The sequence below is a fragment of the Sander lucioperca genome, chromosome 8 (genome assembly GCF_008315115.2).
Source record: "Sander lucioperca isolate FBNREF2018 chromosome 8, SLUC_FBN_1.2, whole genome shotgun sequence".
NCBI lineage: Eukaryota > Metazoa > Chordata > Actinopteri > Perciformes > Percidae > Sander > Sander lucioperca.
In genome coordinates, this window is record NC_050180.1 from 38077891 (window position 1) to 38101931 (window position 24041).

Here is a 24041-nt window from a genome sequence, read left to right on the forward strand (position 1 = left end):
AATAATACCATAAACACACACAGGCAGTGTGTAATTCGCAGAATTGTATGATTGTGATTAAGTAAGAATACAGTAAAGCAACAGCACAGGCTCGACAGCAGTCCAGTGAGATGGACAGTCACTTGGCTGCACATTGAGAACTAGTGTGTTATATCTAGTTTGGATGCCTACTTTTAGTACTCCCATGGAGTAAGCAATATTTGTGTCCTTGTGCCAGTTGGCGGTCTATTGTTTCAGCCTGCAATATCACCGCCAAAATTAGAGCCAACTGCAAACTCCCAATGCAACTAAATAAGCAGAAAACAGTCCAAATCACAATTCTCCCAGATCTCAGAGGAAATAAAACTGACTATATACAACAAATCACAAGTCTTGAAATGGATCCATTGAACCTGATGTGAGCTTTCTATTAGTAGGAAATAATACAAGTTGGAAAGATTCCCTGACAATAGGAGTGCTAAACATATTAAGTTACGTCAAGTTAAAGCCGGTTCTAACCAAATCTGTATGTCATACATGATCAAAGGATGCTTAAGTCCTTAACGTTACTGCAACTCTAGCACAGTCTGACATGATGTGAGTGAATCATGGTCGTCTCAGGAGTAGTAACAGCTGAATGACTCAATAATTCCCGTTTAGAGAAAATAAATGGTGAATGTGTGGGAGAGAGACAGAAAGTGTGTGTGTGTGTGTGTGTGTGTGTGTGTGTGTGTGTGTGTGTGTGTGTGTGTGTGTGTGAGAGAAAGAGAGAGAGAGAGAGAGAGCTTAGTGAGAGAAAGCACCAAGCCTCCAACATACCAAGCATACCATCTCTGACCCAGCAGGGGATAAATATTAATGCTCAGCCTCAGTATATGTGCAACTCTTCCCTGTTCTGTATATTTGCTTGACACTATTATGAACAACAAGGCCGTATTCAGCTAAAAGTGGCCATTGTGAGGTTAAAAAAAGAACAATATGAAAGTGTGACTAATGATTACTAATGACAAAAAAGAATATTAAAATATTAAGCAGAACACAGCACTGATACTTAGAAATTAACTTGGACTGAGATCATTTTAAGACAATGTTTATAAAAATGTGCCTGAGCATAAATACAGCCAGCTGACAAGAATGCCATACTGAGACTATTAAAACTAAGATTATAAATTATGACTGTGACTAAGTTGCAATTGAATAAATGTATTACAATTTCAAGAAGAAAACTCACATAAATGGACATTGCACAATCAATAAGTGTGTCATAATAAGTATTGGCAAACATGAAATGGATTATTCTGGTTTTCAGAGGTAAAGAGCTTCCTTCTGCTTATTATTATTACGTTTATGTCAACATTTGAGCTTTTCAGATAAACAGAGCACGCTCCTCTTTACTCTGACAAACCACTCAGTTAATTGTGGTGGTAAATATTTTCTACTGGGAGCTTTCATCGTGCGGACTCTACAGTATTATTCTGATCCTTGCTCATTCCAGCACCTGGTTCACTTTTCTGCAAGATACACGTTTTACTATTTGAATTACTGAGGAGGTCAACACATTTTGAAGCAATTGTCAGGTGACAAAAAATATAAAACTTAAAAAAACAACAAAACAACAAAAAAACTAAGCATTAGTATTAAATCCACCATGAAACATTCTTCCATGCTGTTTGTGAAGTCCTAAGATTTTAAATCTGCTACAAAATCACAGTATGAGTATGTTTTGTCAGTGCATATCTTCTATCACTTCCTGAGTGAGTACAAGAAAGTACAAAACGTACTAAAAAGTACAGTGGTTTCCAAACTGACTGCAGTGTGGAATAAAGCTAAAGTTGATTAGACCCTTTTCTTTAGCAGACATGTTGACTTTTCAGACACAGGTGAAACTAATAAAAACAATAATTGCTGCACTGAATTGCAATAATTGCTGAGCCATCATTAATAAAGATTGGCATTAGTTCAGGAAGAGCACTGATGTCACGCTCAAATTAGCTGATTGGGATCAGCGGGTTCATTCATGCTTCGCAATCACTGACCTTTTCACAGCTGCATGACAAGAAACTTTCAATCATGGAAAGGATTTCTAAGGAGGTCGACCTTTCTGTTAAAGAGTAAGATCCTTTTTTTAAACATAAAAACATCCGCCAAATTGCGTTCGCTAAACCCACCAGACCAGGGATCCTTTCCATAATGTTGTCGGACACTTAGAATATAACTCTGAGCCTGTCAGTGGCTAAACGAGCACTTTTCTGGAGGTAAATACAAGCTGGACAATTGCCCTATCAACTTACATGGTAGTTTGTTTCGCTGCTGCCGACAGCAGCAATCTTGCTTAATACTGGACCAATGATAAAGATTGTTGTTCCCATTAGTCACTTAGACACAAAACATAGGAAAATAGGGTCCAGGTTGAAAAAAAAAAAACGGTAGTAGTAGTAGTATCGATTAAAAAATGTAATCTAATTAATTACATACTCTGTGATTAATTAATCGAAATTAATTGCATACATAATTAACGGTGCCTGAACCGATACTTTTTAAGAAAGTAAAAAAAGAAAAGAAAAAAAAAGGGTACTAAACTACAGTCGGTGACATTAAAGAACGGCATGTTTATTGCTAAGGCCATATGGTCAAAATTAAATGATTTAATAATAATGTATAACAATAACAATAACTTATTTCACTAGTAAATTGCTGTTGAACGACAAAAACAACCACCAGATGGGAAATGGACATTTACAATAACTTCAAATGCACCATGAGGCTGTAGTTTACCAGTTTCATTGAACGCACCATCTGTGTTGTTTCTCCGACGGCAGCTGTAGATTGTTACATCCCGGTGTTGAATCCTCACAGTCAAACTTTACACCGTTTAGCGTTAGCTGTCAGCATTTTAACCGTGTTTAATCCAGCTACTAGCTAGCGGTAGGCTAACGTTAGCTGCTGTCGAGTATAGTGTTAACTAGCTAGCGGTAGGCTAACGTTAGCTGCTGTTGAGTATAGTGTTAACTAGCATCACGTGCAGCAGTGTTTGTGTTGCCTATCGTCTGTTTCAGAGCATCAGAGAGAAGCGCAGACATATCAGTGGCACCAGATTTCGTTAGCCATGGTTGGCAGGAAGAAGATTTTTACAAGTAAATGTTCCAGTTAATGATCCAGGCAGCACATTCTCGTCTCCCTCCTTCATTTTACAGTCCAATGGTGGCTAGAACGGCTCCGGGTCAAACGTCAATATGGAATGGATTAATCTGAGTTATTTTTTTTAACGCGTTATTTTTTAACGCGTTCTTTTTTCTCGCGTTATTTTGACAGCCCTAGTAGTTACCCTTTAATAATAAATATCCTGCAGGGGCTTGAACTCAGGGACGTGTATGTGTGTCCGTCAGATGCCCCATGCTCCTCTTCACTGCCTCCACTTGATCCACAGTTTTATCCACACAGCTCTTGTGATGTTTTGTGTCTGCCCGTGTATTGTGTTTGGGTGTCTGGGAGTCATCCGGCTGCCAGCGGCCATGACAGTTCTGTCTGAGTGATCAAACACACCCACGCTGTGATTTCCACAACACCGAGCCAAAACAGACTGGAGGCCCTCGGAGGCTGTTGGACCGAGTCTCAGTTACAACTGGCCTGTTCAGTGACAGTTTACACCATAACACCTTTCAAAATATGCCAACTGCAATGCTGAGCCTGCCAAAATCCTTCAAACTGTTGTTTGGTAGTGTCAACATTCCCGGAAAACATATCTCGACATATGTACAACACCACATCTCCAGAATAGTTTGTGTCACAGAAGAACAACATTTTAGTGACCTTTTGGTGCTTGTAAGATATTGTTTGTTTTCTTATGCCATTATCTGAATGAAGGGCATCAGTCAAACAACTTTACTACGTATCATCTATTCTAAAACACATCAACATCAGCTGCACTGCCATTTTTCACAGGAAAAAAATAGTTTCAAAATGGATTATTTGGTTTTGTAAATGTCTTTATTTAGAACTTTAACACATTGTAGTATTATTAATGCACTCTAGATGTCTTATTATCCCCTTATCAAGTATTTTATGTCTATAATTGAGTCCTCAAAATATTTAGTTCGAACCATATTTCGACCAGTTTCTTACCGACTCCACTTGTTTGAAGCCCTATGAATTGAACAGTTAACTCTAAACACTTTAATATTGTCAAAATGGCCTTTAACTATTGCCTTTTTTCTCCTGATTTAAGTTTGTAATGTCTTTTGTGTTTTCTGGAAAAATAATAAAAACTCTGAACAAAAGAAAAAAAAAAAAAAATCCCAGAAGTGCCTGTATCTTCAAACAAAAAAGAATAGTAAGGTTGTTGCACTAAAACCAAGAAAAATAGTAAATAGTACAATAATTGTTTGTCACATTGGTTTGCGATGGAAACAATTTAAGCTATTTCACAAAAAATTATAGACAAAACGGTTTTACATACAAAGGATACTTTTGCAGACTCAAAATCAATATGCATGAACATACAACTCGTAAAAAATAAAAATAAATAAAAAGCCTGAGCAGAGAGTGCCTGGGCTTTTTAATACAGTGTGTGGATCCTGTGTTTGTTTTTAATGTAATTTCTATTTCTGTTAAGTTGAGCTAAGAATGCAATTAACAACGCACAGGAAGGAGAGTAGCACAATATTAAACACAGCTTGTTTTTTCAAGGCAACAGCTTCATCGGCTTTCTGAGGACATGACTGCAGAATGGATGGTGAGAAAGTGGAGGTGTCACTATTTTTAGAAGCAATAATTGCTTAATTTCCTCTAATCTCACACCTTTCGATGGTGAGATTGTTGATTAGTTTTGCAGCGTAAATGAGAGCAAGGACGTTGTGCTTCATTGTTCAAAGCTCCCATTAGTGAGCCTTAACAAATCTGTTGATGTTGAACTTTGCAAAGAAGAAAACCTTCAAGTCTAATTGCAGGAAAATTCGCAGCAAAGGTGCACGTCAATGTATGCTGTACATTAATAGTACTACTCTGTAGTTTCTGTAGCATAATGTCTATTTTTGCCCATAATCACTTTTTTTTTTTTTTTAAAGCCCTCAGTGACCAGAGTTTGTATTTTTAAGGGTGGAAATTTGGCACAGGAAATTATGCTTAATGTATCAGTAAAATTATTACAGTTAGTCACCAAATTTTGCACTGGTGTACTCTTGTTTAAATACCTCCCATGTACAGTAGTTGTTGCATATTAACCGTGAAATGTATTTACAATTCAAAAGAATCTGAAATTTTCTCATATTTCTTTTCAAAGGGTAAAAATACATAGAAAATGCATACAGTCAATCCAGAGGACTGTGGAGTTTGAAGGGTTGTGGGTGTCAGAAGGAGCTGTTTTTGGATGCCAAGACCATCCCACTAGAATCTAAACTAATCATCAATTCATGGGAACTACTCAACTGCAATTCAGAGGCATCTGTACCACAAACATTACTAACTGTGATCTTAAAGACATCAGGTACAACACAATCTGCCCAATACTACTTTTCAAACTACCAACATTATTTGATTTTGTGAATAATGTGCCTTTAATTCAGCCACTGACTGTAATTTTATTATGGATTTCAGACCCTCCATTCCTTGATTTTATCCATATCATACATATATGTCACACAACACTAATATTCTCCATATTATCAAGTCATTTCTGGCTATAAAAGCTATTAATAAACTATGTCATGGCATTTGTATCTGTACAAGAACCCTTAGCAAAACCCTCTACTAAGTCCCCATTACTTGTTTTCAGTGCATTTTTAAAATCTACAAAATGGTCCTTCAGAGACACACCAACTAGAAATCACAAACAATATTAAACATTGAATAGTATCTGTGCTTTTACATGCAGCGACAGAAACAGCCATCTGCCAGCAAAATGATTACATAAAGCTACAAATAATGATCAGATTATACTATCAGATGCCAAAATGGTCAATTCAGTGGACTGATTTGATAAAATAGAGTTTGATCCGTCCGAATAATATGCCAAATTAAATTCATAACACATAATGGGATTATCTACATGTTGACCAAATTGCCACTGTTGCTTTATCATTTAAAGATCAGAATTGTGTGTGCTGTACAGAGCATTTGCACTGCTGTTGAATAAAACCTCAACACTCTCACTGAAAAAAAGGAGACTGGCCAACTCTTGGATTTATGTAAGCATCTTGGGTGTATTTAACACAATTGCCTCATGTTTTAAAGTTAAACGTAACTATATAGTGTAGAAACATATGCAGAGAGGGTACATGAATTTGTTCAGATCATGTTGGGATGAAGTGAGTCAATAAAGTTGCGATGTTAATTATCGCAAACAACCGTCATGTCCAAGGGCTCGCAGGACGGTACGCCACGCCACTATTCGGTCGGTAAATCTGGATTTTCTAATTAAATATTGTCGAAATCTCAGCTAAATGTAGTTTGATGTTTTGAGAGTCACTACGTAACGTTAACGTTAAGTAAGTGCCGTGAGCTTATTTGCTCGCGCTATTTTATCACCATGTTTCTTTTGAATTTGTTTTTTGAGCAGGAGCCGTTCATGTTACATTCAACTTAACTGTGCGGTGCTCCTTCTCTGTTTCTGTTTGAATTGGTTTGCCAACTGACCCTTTCAGTTTACATTGTGTGTTACATTGTGCGTTAACTGCACCGTGACCGTAACGTTAGTGAGATTTGGCCATCGAGCAGCCTCTGCTAACGTTATCAGCGACATTAAGTTAGCGACTCCCCCTCCCCAACACCGTGTAATGAGACCATGAGCAGACGGAGAGGAAATTCAAACAAAAACGGACACGTTAGCTAACTGGTGTCTGCTCTGTCTGAAGCAGTGGTAGCAATAATCACGTAGCTAGCTAGCTACATAATGGAAACTTTTTTTTTTGGGACACAAGCTGCTGGCTTTGCACATTCAGCCCAGTGTTTGAACATGGAACATGGTTAGTCTCGGTTCTCATCAGAGAAGGCAATAGTCACATTCATTATTTGATATTTTACAATGGTTTATGCAGTGTACCTAAATAAAGTTGCCATTGAGTGTACATCTAATGTATGTTTATTGAAATACAGTTTTGCTGCAGAGTGACAGACAAACTCAAGTCCGCATATGGAGTCAGCTGATGGATCGTGGGCTCAAGTTTTTGTGGTGAGACCAGGACGTTGTATTTGCTCTTATAGTTAACGTAATTATAATGTATTACAGATTTTAATGAATTGCTCAGCACTTGCATACACACACTGGCCATCTCATTTATACATCTGTGCAATCTAATACAACAACTCTGTCATAGGTTAAACTTTTACCTGTGTATATTGTCAGACAGGTGATTAATGTAATTAGTTTAGCTGATATGGTCTACTTGAGTGCACCATTTTGTGTTTCTGAGCGTTTCAGATATTTTGCCCCAGTCATGTATGGAAACAGATTAGACAAAATATTAGAAAATTATTATTAAAGTTATTAATTCTAAGTATAGTTATCATTTATCTAACCTTTTGCAATCAGTGTCATAGATAATGTGTTCATGTGTGAAAGTAATGCTCAACTTCATTAGGATGTGTTTACAAATATTTCATAGCAGAGCCCAGATGATTATGTGTCTTCTAAAATCTGTGGGCTGTGCCGTTATTTAAAATAATTTCATGTTGTTTCAGATAAACGCAGCGTTTAAGCGCATCACAACCATGCCTCTACAATCAAGGTCTCTCTGAAAGATTGCTGAGAGTGTTTGCAAAGCGACCGGGGGAGCAGAGCAAAAAGCTGAAAGACATAGCTGCAGTGATGACAGTAAGAACTTTTAACTCTAAATTGTTTATTTATAAAGTGGATATGCATTGCATTAGGTCAGTAAAAGATTTATATGCATCCATTGCAAAGCTCAACTCCCTTTACCTGTGAGTACTGATTCCACAGAAAGGACCCAGTCATTTTTATCATGCATTCACTGTCCCACTGAGAAATGTATCTTTTTGGATACAGGGATGAAATTGATGCCAGAAGGGAGTCCCTCATTAAAGGACTCTGCATCTATCTGAATGAGAATCCCGACATCTTGCTGCAGGAGTACATGGTGAGTGTTTTGTGATTAGATTGTGGCTTTGCTACATTTCAAAACTGATTCGGTTAACCCTGTGATCCTTCTTGGACTGTTTAGGTCCATTTGCCCTCTTTATCACCTTGGCAAAGTGATTCCAGCGCTGAGATTAAAACAAATGGTCCAAACAGTCCACTTTTTCTCCATAGTCCCCCATTATGAAAGTGAAAAACAACCTATTTTGACCCTTCTGCCACAGAGCGAAAAAAATATTGTTTCTCTTACATTAGGGATTACACCAGTGTGAAAACACTTCAAATTTGTGAATCTAGCGAAAGAAGGAAAATTCTTCCTACACTGCACTGACCCTCATCTGACAAGGGCAGAATTGGGACTGGGATACAGCCCTGGAGTAAATCCAGGTTAATGATAAAAATCATCTAGGAACATGAAAACAACATCCAGAAAAAATGAGGACGAGAATTCAATCTTTACATTAGTTTGTAAAGCTTGAAGGCTCCTCTTCATTTGATGAATCATTTTTTTTTTTCTTCAGAAATTGACCATGAATGGCAGCATGGCAGGGCATTCTTTGGCCGTAGTAATCTGCTATGCTGTTTACATGGGTTTAAATAAACTATAGCATTAGAACTGCTGCATTCAAAAGCACTTTTTTTTTTTAATAAAAGCTTCAAAAAATGTTTTATCTTTAACCAGGACATGACTGAGGCCACTGCACTGAGTGCCATCGAGAAAACGACAGTGGGAATCTACATCACCAGAGAGTCATCAGGCAATTACTTTTCTGATGTTGGCATCATCATCAAGGGTGTGGTGGTTCTTCAAGATCTGGATAATATGGCCCTTGCAACAGCCTTGCTGTTTGGACTTTTTTACTCTTTGAACATGAGGTATCCGTCATAGCTCCGCTACACTTTTTAAGTGATTTAAAAGGTGGTAATGGAGTTGGATGTGACTCAACTCTCGAGGAAAGCCCAAAGCCCAAAGTGGACGGTGCCAGTTTTTTCCTCTTCCTCTCCTCTACAAGTTCTCTGATTGGCAGCGTTCTTCAATCTTAGTTTCTATTTCTCTTTACAAGTGAAGAGATGGACAACTGGACAAAGTCTAAATAGTCCCACCAGGGCCGTGTGAAATGGGATGTTTCAGTTGTAGTAAAGAATTTTAAATACTTCTAAGAATATGGTTTTGAACCAAGATGTCACAATGAGGTCAGTGTTGGAATTTTTGACACTCACTGTATTACTATTTATCCTATGGCTCTTGAATAAAGGTTTTGACATGCAACTGGTAAAAATGGGTAATGTTAATTATTAAGAGTTAATAGAAAGGTATTAGACATTAAAATAAATGATTGCTGGAAAGGCAATGGTAACTAACATTTTTGCATTTCAAATCAGTTCTATAGTTAGAATTGTTTACAGTTACAATTGTTATTTAATTTCATCTTGATAATATAATTTAATATATTATTATTATAATTTAATCTTGTTCACTGTTGATTTGTGTAACAGTAGAACAGTAATGTCAGTTAAATTATTTACCTACTGTCACTGCAGTGAAATTAGGCATTTTATTTTGAAAGGTTACTAGTGGTTACAGGCAACCATCTTCAGAGAACAATACAAACAATATGTTTTAAGGCCTAAAAAAAATAAAATTCTAATTGACACTAGAATATAATACTAACATGTAATATGAAAAAAGCGTGTAGTATTTAAGTGACCAAATAGTATTGAAATAAAATGTATTGAATAGTGTTGAAATAAAGTGATAAAATTGTGAAGGATTAAAATGTTCCAAGAGCTCAAATTACTTTATCAAAACATGTTTTAATCACACGGTGTCAACACAAAATACACAGGTTTATTGAACATGAAAAACTTGCGTTAATTTACCTCAATTGTTTAAGTTGCTGCCAAAGCAAAACATTTGTGTGCAACCAATGTCCACTATTGAATTAAGTTAATCCAACATGTTCTTTTTTTCAGTATATTAAGTCTGAGGCGCCAATATGGGAGCTCAACTTTAAAGCTGAGTTGTAGTGTCATCCCCTGAGATCCACATACTTCTGCAGTTGTGCTTCTGTAATATGAATATGATTGAGTTTAGACGCAGAGACATGGATCAGGGAAGCTCCATGAGGATGACAGCTTTAACTAATCCCTGACCTGTAGCTCGTGAGCTGTAGTATCCTGCTCAGCTTTTGGAAGCAGCCGAAGCCCAAACTCCGTCCATATAAGGCCAGGTGGGGAAGACTCTGAGCCTTATCACACCCTGTGTTACTTTACATCTCCGCCTCGCAGTCATAATACATGTGGGAAGCATCGCTGGAGAGGGATCTGAGGACTGAGGCTTGTTCCTTGACAACCAACCACAGAATAATGATAACCTCAGAGCTGACAGACAGCTCTTCCCACCCGATATGGACCATCTGTAATTTTAGAGCCAGTTTTAGCTCAATCTAACCAGCCCTTTCTAAATATAACAAGAATAAACCGATGTGCAGAAACACTTTTCTTCCTCTAGTGAGAATAAATTCACTCCAACAACAGTTTGTTTCTCTAAAGGGAAACCAAACCATTCCCTTTGTATAACATTGGGATGCTAGTTTGAGTCAAAGCACTTCAGTATACACTGTGTGAATGAATGTCAGCTATTAGCATATGAATAATGCTGATGGTTTCAGAGTGGATGCGTTTGTAAACTGGCAAGTCTATTTTTTTTTTTATAAATACTGTTCACTACTTGAAGACCCATTGTTTACAACAATCTGATAATCAAATAATACTGTAGTTAAAGTGATTCAAAATTCTCTGGATCCAGCTCCTCATAAATGAAACATTGCTCCTTTCTATTAGTGAACATTTAATATTTAGGTTTTGGAATGTTGGTTATAAGTTATTTGTAGAGATGCACCGATTACAACTTTCTAGGCCGATTCCGATTTCCTTTGAGTTAGGCCAGCCGATACCGATTTTAGCCGATTCCGATTTAATTTTTTCTAACCACTTTACAGCACACACAAATATTTATTTTCTATCTTTTCTTTAATAGAAAATGTTACATTTTGCATAGAACATAAAACATTTTTTAAATAGATAATTGATCGCTATAAAATACAACTATATAAATTACTCCTGGTGTGGGAAATTAACACATCTAAAGTGCAATGTTATGGAAGAACCATTTCCTTCTTTTCACATCCAATATCCAACTAAACAAATGTGATATATTTAGCAAACTAAACTGTATGAAAACAGGTAATGGCAATACATTAATAGCCTATATAAATAACAAATAAAAATAAAATAAATATAGCCTTGCAGTATAAAGGTATTTCTCAAAACACACACACACACGCCTGTTTGAACGTCAACAGTAGCGTTACCTGAAAACAGCGTGTAGCTCCTTTTTTAGCAAGTTTGCTTTGTCATTGTGTATAAATATGAACACTACCGTTGCTGTCAACGGGCTTATCTGCTAACGTTAGTTACCGACGGTTACTACTACTACTACTACTACTACTACTACTACTACTACTACGTTTTTAATATTGGTTTTAAGCGGTATGCACCCCCACTAACCTGGAAAGCGTTTTAAACAGTAACATTAATACAGCGAGTCGGAGGAATACAGCGTCTCTTTTTTTACACAGCGGCCAGCGGGGCGTCAGAGGCAGAGGGACCACACAGCGTTTGCTAACGTTAGCTTCTTGTCTCATCTGGGGTCTGATAAACAGTAAATTCATCAAAGTCAGTGTGCCCAACGCTATTTTCCAATAAACTGTAGCTGTCATATTTCACGGGACCCGCGTGAGTGCGGTTTTCATGTTCCAGTTTTTCAGCCTCAAAGGGGAGAGAGAGCGACTGACTGTTCGAGACGTGTAATTACGACTTAATGACATTTCATAAACAGCTGATGGAGCGGCAGTGCGCCTCTGCTACATGCATACAGCGAAAATCCTGCATGTACACGTGTGGTGTTGCTGTTGCGCGATGTAAATCATGCGGCGCCCGAGTGCATTTGACCGGCATAAAATCGGCATATGTCAGACTGACCGGCCGGTCACCGGTCATGGCCGATGACGTAAAAATCGGCCAATTCCGGTCACCAGCCGGTCAATCGGTGCATATCTAGTGGATATGTCACTTTAGGGTTATTTTCTGATAGTCTATGGACCAATCAATCAATCAATTAATCATAAAAAGAATCAATAAAACAGTCAAATCAATAATGAAAATATTCATTAGTTTCAGCCCTAAATCTGAATTGGTCTGTCTGTCACATGTCTACTCTTTACATGGGACGTTTGTGCCCCAAAATGGTTCTGCTCCCCATGCAGGAGGGGTAATTGGCAATGGGCATGCTGCCCCATATCCATCCTCTGTCATGCACTCTCCCTCCAGAGCATGCTGCTTTTATGTCTCTCTGACAATGGTGCCTCTATAAAACTAGGAAGGGGTCTGTGGGAGCTACAGTGAGATTTGATGCCAAGTAGACCAAATCAGTCTGCTATGTAGGTCCAGGAAACGGAACCATTTGTCTTTCAGAACATCAGTAAGATTAAACCAAAAGAAATGCTTGCATACATAAAAATGTCACAGTACAGATCCTTGAATAAGCTGCATGATCAGTTCTATAATTATCATATCAAGGACCATTTCTCACACTATCATTTCAATGGTGAGTCACTGTAAATGTGCTAGTGAACAGAAAAACACCCTATTTTCTCCCTCTACCCATCAATGACCTGAAGACAGGACAATGGATTTGCATTCATTACTGATGATAATGGCATTACTTTCCACAATTAGCATAATGGCACATAATGGGCTCAATGGACTCTTCGTGCCACCTTGACAAAGGCAGCCTGTGAGGCGCGCTATGTAACTGCGCATGCAAGCACACTTTGTGTACTGCATACATGGTTCAGTCAGATCAGGGCTCTTTTACCAACACTATCTCAAAAGAGACATAGTTGCAAACTGTCACAAAATGGTTTGCTATTAGAATATACTTTGAGTCATTTTTATTTTTATACTACAAGAATCTGAGTCATTTTTATTTTTATGCTACAAGAATCTGTAAAATGTCACCTGTCCTCTTATTTTAAATCACAGAGTTGTGCAGAAGAGAGGCACATCTAGCTTGTTCATGTTGAGAAGCCACAGATTCACCCTATATGTTCAAAGGAAGCTTCATGCTATCATGGACACGGGCAGGAGAAATACTAGAGTAGTAGTAGAGTATGCAGATGGACAGCAAAGATATGAAATTTCACTATTGTCATTTTCAAACTTTTTCCCACCATGAAAACTATTAGAATCCCTTGTAAGAGACAAAAATTCAAGTTGACCACGGTCATCGTGCTACATTAAGAACAAAACTAGATGACTGTGTGATTTCCAAGGGTTAGATTTTGGATGAAATATCACATGTAATTGCATTAATCAATAGGTTTATGTTTAAAAATAGGTCAAATGACTGTTTGAAATGTAAAAGTTGTTGCGACGAACACAAAGACAATTATTACCAACTTTGCAGCTCGACAAAACCTTTTAGCTTCAGCTTTCAGCTCATTCTTTTGGTTTAGTTCACTCTCTCTGCTCTCATCAGCCACATTTCCAGCAGAGCAGGCATAAAGCTCTGATTAACCGACTGTAAAGCAAGCCAAGCACCAAAAGGGCCTACTGGCAAAGTTTGTAACTACACAGTGGAGCATTTAGCAGAAGAGCCAGATATTTCGAGCTGGTGGAGACCAAAACAGAGATAAAAAAGAAGAGTGAATATTGGACTTACATTCATTGAGTGAGCACAAACACAACCACAAATGAATGATAAGATTGCTTCCTAAAATGTTGGCTGTGTAAACTATTTGTTAACACATTGACAATATCATCTTTATGAAGTGATTTTATGCCAATGTTGTGTTTACAGCGTCTTACTGTACAGCCCACAAGAGGCCAAAAAACTATTTTGCTTTAAGGGATCTATGTTTGTGTAACTAAGCAGCGGCCCAAACATAGGGTGCAAGTGCATCTGGGTAAGGCCAAATACTGCAGAGCAACCAAGGGGGTAAGCCTCTCTCCACAACACGTGCCTCCTATGGCACCATTTTGATGCTAACAAGCACTCATCCATCGTTAGCATTCCATTGACTGCCATTCATTTTGACGTCACTTTGACAGCGAATAACTTTACATCTGATGGGTTAAAAGACTTTATTTGTCCATTGTTTATTTCTAAAGAAACACGACAATGTATAAAAGGCTCCATTACCTTGTATCTCACGTTATGGCTCCGTAGCAGACGTTTTTGTAGAAATAGGCTAACGATTGTGTCATAACCACGCGACTTACTGTCGCATAGTAGAGGAGTTACTGTATAGTACAGGAGAAGCTTGCAGGCAGTTTCGACTTACATTAGCTGTTTAAGTTTAATTACTAATGTTAACTAGCATTTTAGTGATCAATAATTAGCCTGTGCCTATGTTATCTCCTTAAATATACCTACGCTCTCCGTCTCTGCAAGATTGTGAATGATTGAGATTTCTCTTGGCACAGCTACCAGAAGACTTACAATTTTCAGACAGGTTGCTCACGTCACATCTACGTCGTCAAGCTCAGTTGGAGGCTGCACAGTAACACTTAGCCATCACCGGAAAAGTGCTTCTAATATCCTTCACTGGTCTCCGTCCAGAGCAACGGGATCTGTTGGTCCATTTATTTTACTGTCTAGAGCAACCCCTTTCACATTACAATATCAATAATTGGTTTAGCTTTCACATATGGTATTTACAACTGCACTTTATGACACTGACATGCCATAAATAATCCCCAAACTAACCACAAATGTGAGTGTTGAACACGTCAAATGGCCAACACCCCTCTCTAGTTATATTGGGAAGCATATGGCAAGGTGGAAGGTGAACAACACAGTTTCAGGCCAGGAAACAGGAACTAACTGTTTCCCTGGATATCATAGACTCTAATGGTCTTAAACATGAGGCCGGAGACATGCACATCAGAATACAAGTTGTATTCATGAGGTTCAACCTCATGGGATCTAATTCCTGTTCCAGAGATTTGCTGTCTCCGTGCATCCAGTGCCTCTGATTCATTGATTATGAGGTAGGCCTGCGGGAACGGGAGAGGAAAACATCCCCTATGCGGCCGACAGAAAGGGGGACTCGCCTCATAAAAATGGATGTGGCACAACACACACAGTCACACAAGAAAAACAATACATCATACATTAAAACACATTACTTAGTCGTTGCTATTTTTAAACCCCCACTCTTTCTCTGTGCTTACAACAAGCTTCTCTCCAGCTAAATGTTACAGGTCAAGCATTTTAATCTAGACCGAAGTCTTGCCTTGTGAGGTCACTTAAGCAGTGGACAAAAATGGCAAAAAAAGAGGTCCTGGTTGCCCAGGCTGGCAGGTCTGTGCACTTACTATTTCTGCTACCACTCATATACAAACACTGGGGCAGTAGTGCCCACTTACATATGACTCTTCTAGGAAAAGGGCACAATCCTTTTGAATACAACTGTCCTTGTCCTGGTTAAATAGTTCTAAACATATTTAGCTATTTGGTTGCACAGCAACAAGACAACAACAAGCAACAGTAATAAACTGTAAATAATAATAAAAGTACATTTAAACAATGCTACAGGGAGTCTAAACTAATATGAAAGCAAAACAACATCTGAAGTGTTGTGATGTTGACACAAAGCCTCTCAGGTTTTCTTTCCATTTACTGACTCTGAGAATTGCAGAGTTATCACCATGCAGAACAATAATCTAGCACAGGAATGCAAATGGGAACTTCATGATTACTGAACCCAAGCTGTATACACAAATGTAGCTCTGTTGAATTATAAGGGACGTTTTCTCAGTGGAGCATAACATGCCTGCCTACAAATGACTAGTGTGTGTCTAAAGATGCACAGCACAGAAAATACAAGAACCAATGCAACCCACATAGAATGCAATGGACAGGCTAGCACTATGAATATGGACACATACATACATTATATACACACACACACACTGTGTGTGTGTGTGTATATATATACACACACACACAGTGTGTGTGTGTGTGTGTGTGTGTGTGTGTGTGTGTGTGTGTGTGTGTGTGTGTGTGTGTGTGTATGTATATATATATATATATATATATATATATATATATATATATATATATATATATATATATATATATATATAACAAATAATACATTTGCCTCAAGGGGCTTTACAATCTGTACAGCATACTGGATGAGACCCTACTGTACATCTTTAGACCCTCGATTTGGATAAGGAAAAACTTACACACAACCCCCCAAAAAAAAAAAAATCAGTCTGACAATATTATAGATTGATTACTAGCCATGACTAAATTGTATATACTTTAATTTTATTATACAGTCGGATGCTGTACACATTGTAAAGCCCCTTGAGGCAAATTTTTGACTTGTGATCTTGGGCTCTATGAATAAAATGTAACCGTGACTCCAACATCGGTCCAAATCCACAAAGAGCGATCCCCTTATTACACATACAGACCATGGCCTCCTGGTGATGTCGACATTAAGAAAATGTGAGAAACAAGACAGAAAATTAGCAGCAGTGCCATTTGCGAGGGGAGAAACAAACATGAAAAGGAAGGGACAAACAAGACTGATCAGAGGATCACAGTTTACAGAATACCTGAAGTAGCACCACAGAGATGATTTTAAAAAAAAAGGCTACAGTGGATTCCAAGGGAGGTTTAGCATATGGCATGTGTTACACAGCACCAACTCCCTAACTAACCAAAACATGACGAACTTGAAGACTTCAGTGACCTAACAGCTTGTTTTCCCAACTAGACTTTCAGCACAAATATCATACAAATTTATACAAATGACAAATTAACAGCAATGACTGAATTAATTCTTATGTAGTCCCCAGTAATAGAATCATGTAGTGCATGCTACAGAATAGTAACATTAAAAATCAAATCACAGAACCAGCATTACTTCTGTGTTGTAATGTAATTTTATTTAGACAGGGACAGTGCACAATTAAACATTAACCTTGTATAAAAACTAGGAGAGATGCATTGTACCAGGTTGTAGCACAATTGCTATTTTCTGCATAGTCCCTGTGTTCATTCAGAGAAAGGATGAACAGTCCCTTGTCTTGATTATTTCAACAATCTTAATTTTTTTAGCTTTATGCATCTATCTATAAATTGCAGGAACGTCTGTCTGTCTGTCTGTGTGTGTGTTATGCGCATATCTCTCGAACCGTTAGTCCGATGGATTTCAAACTTGAAAGGTGTCTTACTATCGGCACGAGTAAGTGCGTGCCAAGTTTGACGTTGTTTGGATTAGAAATGCAAAAGATATCGTTAAAGAGCTTTGGCAGCTAAAATGTGAAATACACCTCAGACCCATAAAAATGTGCAAAGTAGCACTACTTTGTTTACCGCCTTTGACTCTTTTCCTGCTTCCAACGTTAGCTACATGATTGCTGGATATACCGAACTTTCCTGGAGCACGAGCGGATAGCTTAAAGGAACATCGCGAGTGTTGTGTTTTTTTTACAGAGCCCCCTGCATTGGGGCCCCACTGCATCGCTGGACTGGCCTCATTCAAATAAATGACGTTTTTCACATAGGGCTAAAGTTGGTCTGAACGCAGCCTACGAGAGAAGTAAACACCCGGCCTACTTTCATACTTCTGCAAACCTGGCCGATCACTGTGTAAAAAGTCGGATTGTCAGTTTCTGAAAGTTACAAAATTCATTAGAACCTTACCTCCCCACTTGTTAGGTTAAAGTGTCAGATGATTTGACATGCACTTTGTTTGAAGCAAACTGAAGCCCCAACAGCAGAGTACAACTTTATGATATAACCTGTCAACATTGAATCTAAAACTACAACAGCAGGGTTTCCCGCAGCACTTTGCAGCTCGGGCGGCCCACCTAAGCTGGGGAACTCTACTGCCTTAACTAGGTCATCAAAAAAAAAAAAAAAAGATCCGCTGCACAAAAGGCCGTCAACTGCATCTCTGACAATAGTGCGGACGCGCTTCACACTGCGAGCGGGCGCGCGCGCCACACGGCCGAAATGAGAGAAAGAAAAAGAGATCTGGAGGATAACTAGCCAGTTGATATCGCGCGTGTGTCCATGAGAACAATCGCCAATTCACCGTTGCGCAAATGTGCGGCAGCTGAGGCATGCCCGGGCAGAGACGGGGTGAGTGGACTTACCGGAGTGTTGGCATGTTTCTCTGTCCTGTTCTTCACATCAGTGAGGCTTTCTTCTCTTGTTTCAACGAAGTCAATACATGACGAAGTGACTTCAACTATCCATCACCTCTCGCGCGTGGATTCTCAACGTCCCGGCTGCTGCTGCCCGGTCTTTGAGACACAGCTGTTGTCCGTTTTTTTTTAATCACTACACGTGGTTCACAACACACGGTTAGTTAGCGTAGTTACACACAGTGAAATGACTTGTCCTGTTTTTATTTCACGCATACTATCTGCTGGAGTGTGTGAAGCTATGGGCTGAGCTCTGTTATCTCAGCGCAGTTTTGGAGAAGAGTTGTCGGGCAAAGTGGAAGAGTGCGTGTCACGGAGGATAATGGGAGCAATGCCAGTAAAATTGTTATAGCACTTATTTTGAAAATAGTTTAATGAGCTTAAAATTGCACATTGCAACTGTTATTTTGAAAAGCTGGTTATTTATTAATTATTTATTATTATTTAAATGTAATATTTAGTGTAGTGTGTAGTACAGAGTCTGCACTACAGAGATGTATACATTTTTATATTTGATGTTGATATGCCATCTGACCCCCCCTCCCCTTATATCTTGTTTGTGCATGTAATAGGTTTACAGAGTGAAAGAGCCCAAACTCCACCCCAAAGGGACTTACCATCTCCAACAGAAAACACTGTTCACAAACTGCTCCAAACAGCTCTATTATAGTCCAGCCTTTACTTCCGTGATGAACATGTGTTACAAAGTGACGCACGTTCATAATATTATAATGCTCGCCTAGCTGCTAGCGTGGGACGTCCTCATACTCTGCTTCTGACTGGTTAGTAGTCCTTACCTAGCTACTGCGCATGTGCGACTCCCAACAAAGATGGAACAGAAGTGAGATGCCTCACTCTGTAGCTAAAACAGAGAGCTCAACACACAGGGTGAAAAGAGGAGCTGCAGTAATGTGTAGTACAACAACAATATGGTGTTTTTTGAAAATTAAACCATGTAAACCTATTTAGGTACAACCTCTAAATACAATTATGAACCTGAAAATTACCATTATATGAGCACTTTAATAGACATAATAAACTCCAAGCTAACTACTCCTAGCCACTGCTAGCAGAGCCTCTGGATTAATCAGTCACATCCTATTGTTTAGGGCACAAAAAACACTTTATACCAAACAGAAAACACCTAAGAAGAAGCAATTGTCAGACTTAATAATGAATTGGTAAAAAAATGGTCATTAATATGTATTATTAGGAGTATACTATAAAACTGTAGCAAGCACTAACGACAAAAATCATCACAAAACTGAGCTCGTCAGCAAAAAGCAGAATCGCATTATTATAATACAAGCTCTCAGTGGAATTACCTCACTGGTCGAATAAATCTATATTAAAGATGTGTACCATAATAACTTTTAATTCCCCCTGCAAATTATCCACCATGAGTCTAAATTCCTACATAGCAAACAAAATAATTAAAGTTAATGAATGTCAGATGAGCAGAATGAAGCAATGAAGCTCAACAGCAAAGTGTTGCTCAGCTCGCCACAGCGGGAACACAACAAAGTGGAAACTATCCATCAGTTTTACATTTCACTGTCAAAGAATCTACCCGTTATTACAGCAACAGGCAAAAAAAGAGGACATATTCTCTTTATTACACATGCAAGTTGTTTAACAAAAAGATTCTCAACTCAAGTGAAAGCATTAGTTTTCCAATGGTTTCAACCACATCTCCCAGTATTTATTAGCAGATAAAGTTTGCTCCGTCACAAGTTGCACGCTAATTAACGCTTATTCAAAACAGCACTTGGGTTACAAACAATGTAACACTAAACCATAGGTTTTGTTTAAAGAGTTAGGATTTTTTTAAGAACGCCGTCTGCCAGCCATTATGTGCGGGTGCATGGAGCCAGCTGGCGATATAAAAATATATTAAGCAAAAAACAGCGAAAAGGAGGTGAATTATGAACTAATGGGCTTTCCATATTACACTGCTTGTTTTGATGATAGTCTGAGTGCCGGTTGCATCACTACAGTGTTATTGTTATTATAAACAGTAACAAAGAGAAGAAATAGTTCCATCTATCTTTATCTAAATTATCAGAGCAACAACTTCAAGTATTTTTGCACAGTATCTCTAATTTTATAAAAACACACAGTACACATATCCTTGTAAACTACTGTATTTTCAAGTATTTTTGCACGGTATCTCTAATTTTATAAAAACACAGTACACATATCCACTTTGTGAACAGAAAAACAACACAGTGCAAAGGGGAAATGATGAAGTGTTCTACAAGATGTCTTGTCTCTCAGTTTGACTCAGAACACAAAATGATGTGCAGGCAGTCCATGGTTGGAGGGACACACACACACACACACACACACACACACACACACACACACACACACACACACACACACACACACACACACACACACACACACACACACACACACACACACACACACACACACACACACACACACACACACACACACCTGGGGAAGTACTGCGAGGAGGTGGATGGTGTTTGTGAAATAGAATCTGTTGCTAAGTTACAGAGTACTGAGCACAGTTTTCTAGAGTCACAGGGGAATGCGTCAGCAGTGGTTTCTGAAAGGTACTCTGGCTTGCCCTGCATCCATGTTTGGTTAAAATTTGATTTCCAAAACAGCAGCATCCTCTGTCACACTCCTCAGCCTCTGGGTGCTTACATTGTCTAAATTATGAAAGCAAACCGCAGTTTAAGCAATATATTTCCACGCTGTCTAGGGGACAGGGAAGAAATAATTAACCCAGCGATGTGAAATCTAATGTTGATTCTGATTTAGACACTTTTTCCGAGAGGCACTTCTATCTCGTTTCGCTCTAGAGTACATGTAGCTTGTCCTGCAGGGGAGGTAAGTGGTTAAAAGCCTGTCCACAGGGTCTGAGTCTCACAGGGAAATTAAAAGCATGGTTAGAAGCAGGTCAGGACCTGGAGGGATGGGTAAAGGAAGAAGAGATGATGAGGACATCTACTTTGAATTTCCACACATTACGAGCAATTCAATTAGACAAGCAGAAATCCGTGGTACCACTGGAATCCTGCCAACTGTGACTGGTCCGCTTACACCTCCTCCTCCGTGAATTTGGACAATTTGGATACAGGGCAGAGAAGAATGGAAGCAGGGCTTTTTAACTAAACCCAGGAAACAAACTCAGGAGTTCCTTTAACCCACTCGTGTTTGCATTTCCACGGAGTCTCATGAATTTGTTAAGATTAGGCAAGTTAAACCAGTAAGAGACTCTAAAGTGTATTGTGGACATTGTCATCTCTGAGGGATTTGAGCAAAAATAAGAATACTGCAGCTGAAAACTTTACTCACAACGGCAGAGAGAAAAGTGGCAATGAAAAAGGTTATTAATAGACTCATGCTTCATCTTAAAATGTACTGCCAACTTTTACAAGTTTAACTAACGTAGAGTTGTCCCTGTAACAGTTGTGCAATGTATTACTAAATTAACAACTGTATGAAGGTTGAAATTGAAAGTGAAAACAATATCCTAGTTGTGCACAGTTGTGATTTCCGGTACAAATGTTCAGGCTAAAATGAAATACAGCATCAGAAAACATTACAAGGTTGACTTGGGTAAACTCAGCATATATACTGGTAGCACACACAATCTCACATAAACATCAGTGGTCTAACTAAGAGACTAGCCGGGTGCTATGTAAACAGGGGAGAACAGATATGCTAAAAACAACAGAATGGTGAGGAAAGAAACACAAATACAGCAGCTCGTTCCCACACATTCACATCAACACATCAAATGACAATGCGGCTTTCACAGAAAACACAAATAGATACAGGGTCACATGCCATTCACACAGAAAAACTAAACGATCAGCCTGATTTTTGCTTATATAACCAAACATTAGATTCTGCATCCTTTCCGGTGTTCAACACATTCTTTGCACATTAATGATGACTGAATAAGTAGTCGTGACTGTGCCATGTCATAAGACTGTTCATGTACTTTCACTGCGTTGTTAAACAGTGTGCAACTTAATGTTCTCTTCCTAAAGTTGGATACACTACTATAGTGTGGGACATCATTCTCTCTTTTTCTAATTACTGGAGCATGTTTGTTTTTAAATATCTATATGTATGAGCTTCTTTAAGGCTTCAAAAGTAGACTTACATAATATTTATACAATTGAAGCATTTGATAAAAAAAGTATAGCGAGACCGCAACGTTACATCCATATGTGATTATTGAACATCTCATTACAAAATCATGGGCATTATTCAGACGAAAGAGAATCACTCCCAATGTCCTCCCTAAGCGGCTGCATTGCATTTTGGCTCCATCATTGCTTATGGAGAGGATCCGTTGCCACTCTAGTGTGAATGGGAGCATCTCACTTGTGGCACTCAGGGTGTATTTATGCCAGACCAGCATCTCCGACGAGAACATTTCATTTGTTAACAACTTTGTCTTTACATACAGATAAATTAGTTCTTCTTTTCTAAACTCTGTGCAGTAGGACAAGGGGCATTGCTATGTTGAAACAGGAAAGGGCCTTCCTCAAGCTGTGGCCACATACATGTGTAGATGAAGGTACGCTATTGTCTGAAATGTCATTGTATACTATAGCATTAAGATTCTCCTTTGGTGGAACAAAAGGGCCTAGCCCAAACCATGAAAACAGTCCCAGCACAGAAGTACAACAAAATACATGGACAGGCGTCTCCGCATACTTTTGGCCATAGTCTGAAAGTCTTTTCAATGCAAAGGGCAAACACCTAATTCCAAAATTTAACAAGCGGTTTGCCCTTTGCTTTATAATAAAAGAAGTCGTAAATATGATTAATATCTGTGGTTAGAAAAGTGCTTTAAGGCCACCATTAGGAGGTTGAGAGAAGGATTTATATTAGCTGCATATCTAAGCTGTTGCTTAAAGACAACAGATGAAGCATATAACCATACATGTCAGATAAACATCCTCTGCCTTCTAATGTGCTCTCAAAAAGGTCATTACGTGGAAGAGTGTGGGACAGGAATTCTATAATATAGTCACACAATCCATCCTGACAGGAAACCACTGTGTAACAATTAGACTAGTATTCATCCCTATTGAACTACTGAGACGTGTGGTGTGATGCATTGTGACACACACACTGAGATTGTGTGCAGAATTACATGTCATAGAATTAATTTAAAGACATGTAATAGAAGATGGTGACAGTATCCTGAAGTTTGATGGTGAAGGACAAACTTCAGACCATCCGTAATATTTCTTCTCATTTGTAATCTACAAATGACTCCGAGCCACAGTCCAATATAAGAAAGCCACAGCCTCTGTAATTATCTTCACCTTTAATCACATTTCTTTCTGATTCATGTGCCTAATATTTTCACTTGTGATATAGTTGTCTGCAGGTCTGAGGAGCAACAAACCAGCTGATAAAGTTTCCATGACAACTAGCAGCTATATCCTATCTACCAATCACAAGTGCAATTTGTCAATCCAGTTATTTACAAAAAGGGACCTTAAGAAGAATTGATCGTTTTCTCTCTTGCCTCTTGGAGGGTCTGTGCATGCCACTGCTGTGAAATTGCACTTTTAACACTGCACTGCCCAATACTGTAGATCCGCTAATACAGTACAGGCCAATTATTAACATACTTGGCATAGCTGCTTGTGATCCTATTTGACAGAGAGAG

The 24041-nt window shown here is 38.6% G+C and overlaps 1 protein-coding gene across 1 annotated transcript in view; it reads right to left on the bottom strand.

Annotated features, from left to right (window-relative positions):
- The window catches only part of adcy5 (adenylate cyclase 5), a 100754-nt gene that overhangs the window by 74511 nt on the left and 2202 nt on the right, over positions 1-24041 (bottom strand). The window lies entirely within an intron of this gene.